This window comes from Asparagus officinalis, chromosome 5 (assembly GCF_001876935.1).
Source record: "Asparagus officinalis chromosome 5, Aspof.V1, whole genome shotgun sequence".
NCBI classification, from domain to species: Eukaryota; Viridiplantae; Streptophyta; class Magnoliopsida; order Asparagales; family Asparagaceae; genus Asparagus; species Asparagus officinalis.
In genome coordinates, this window is record NC_033798.1 from 127,312,780 (window position 1) to 127,315,041 (window position 2,262).

Genomic DNA, 2,262 nt, shown 5'->3' on the forward strand with positions numbered 1-2,262 from the left:
TTGTATGATACAATTTGTATGTCTTTACTAATGAAAAAACGTAAGGACAAATTTTCAAAACCGATATGAGTCGACTGACGGGTTGATGAGTTGACTGACGGTTGATGAAGCGATACGGCGGAGCACAGGAATATCTTGAGAATAGTGGTGTGAAGCGATACGGCGGAGCACAGGAATATCTTGAGAATAGATGATCCTCATGATATCTTGAGAATAGTGGTGTGAAGCGATACGGCGGAGCACAGGAAGGAGCATGAAGCGAGTGGAAGAACGAAGAATCAAAGATTTCAGTTCTCAGCCTAATGAGTCGACTGACGGTTGATGAGTCGACTGACGGGTTGATGAGTCGACTTAAGAAAACACCTCCAGATAGCAAAATGCTTCTGCTGAGTCGACTCATGAAAATCATGAGTCGACTCATGCAGGCCAGCACAGTTTGTGCATATTTTGAGTCGACCATGAGTCGACTGGTGATCATGAGTCGACTCATCTCAGTCATGAGTTGACTCATCGAGGTTTCCTGGGCAGACTTGGTTTCTATTTTGAAGGAATTCTAGTTTGGTTTGATTTTGGTTATTTACCAGATTGCCACCACGTTGTAAACCCTATAAATAAGGACTGTTAGGGTTCTAAACAGGGAGGGAAAAAAGGTCAAGATGTAGATCTAAAGGGTTTTAGGTCTAAGTGAGATCCTGATCAAAAGGATTAGGGTTTAGATTGTGAGGATCTATGAGATCTTAGATCAGAGAGAGATTCTAATAGTTGTATTAGGGTTTAGAGAGGATTGAGAGGTTGTTCTCGATTCTAGTGAGATTGTGAGGGGGAGATTGTAATATTTTGTTCTTCATAATCTAGAGAAGATATTTTCCTTCGCCATACTGAATTGTCTTGTGTTTCTGTCATCCTCTTCTCAACCCACCTTTTGGTAATTCCGTGACCAAAGGGTGCTCGCACGGCGACTCGTATCACCGTAACCTTAACGATCAATGCATAACATTTACAACCAACCATTATCCTTAACAACGAATATTCTAAAAATACGAAAAGAATAAAAAACAAAAATAATAAAATAATAATCCTCTTTAATCATTTCAATATCATCAAAGTAACATCATGATAGAGAGAGAGAGAGAGAGAGAGGATTCATAACCTTAACAATTGACCCTTAACATTAATAATTAACTCGTAACCTTAACAATTAACCTGTAAGTTTAACAATCTCCCAATACAAACAATGAAAATAATAAAAAACGAAAATAGTAAAATAATATTCATCAATTATTTTAACTATCATCTCAGTATATCATGATAAAGAGAGAGAGAGAGAAAACGAAAATAATAAAATAATCCTCATCATATTTTAATAAAAGAAGAAAGAGAGATAAGAGTATTATGGTCTTCACATATTTTAATCTCTTGGGTTTTGTGTTTTGGGGGCTCAGAGAACAGAATCTTTATTTTTGGGGGTAAAACACTCATTGACAAAGTCTTAGGGGTGGGAAGCACTTTTTCTTAGCTTTTGGGGGCTGGAAGCATTTTTCCCAATAAATACAAACTGAACAAACCGGTCCATTTTCATTGTCCCTCTTAGTTTTTCCAATGCATGAGATTGTATGATGCAGTGATATTTCATGTAGTCATATTAAAAAAACAAGACGAATTCAAATGCGCACCTTAAATTGTTGGGAAAAATGTGTTCAGGCCCTAAAAACAGAAACTTTATTTGCTGCAGCCCCTCCTAGTTTCCCCCATGTGGTTCAGCCCCTTGAAGTGTGACATTTTGTGCTGCAGCCCCTTTTTAACAATTATTACATCCCAGCTAAGCTAAAATCCTCAAAATAACATTATCCCCTCTCCTCAATCCTTCAAACCCAGTTCTCTCTCTCTCTCTCTCTCTCTCTCTGGAGGATGACCAAGAGAAAAGAGTGCATGATGCCTAAGAAAAGTGAAAATGAAGGGGCTGCAGGCACAAGACCACTCTTTTTTTTTTTAGAATTTGATGAGAAGCCACTACTTGTTAAGGAGATTGTTAGTCAAGATGGCGAAGAGATGCCTGTTGGGTTTGAAATTTTAAGAGCTGATCTTGGTGCTGGAGCTGAGGAAGGAGATGACGAAGTTTTTTTTGATAAATTTGATGTTGGTATTCTTATCTTTACTTGGATTTTGTCATGGAGTATTCTCCCTGAAGAAATGTTGAATGCCTTAACTTGTAGGAATTTGATGCTAAAATTTGATGTTGGTATTCTTATCTTCGCTTGGATT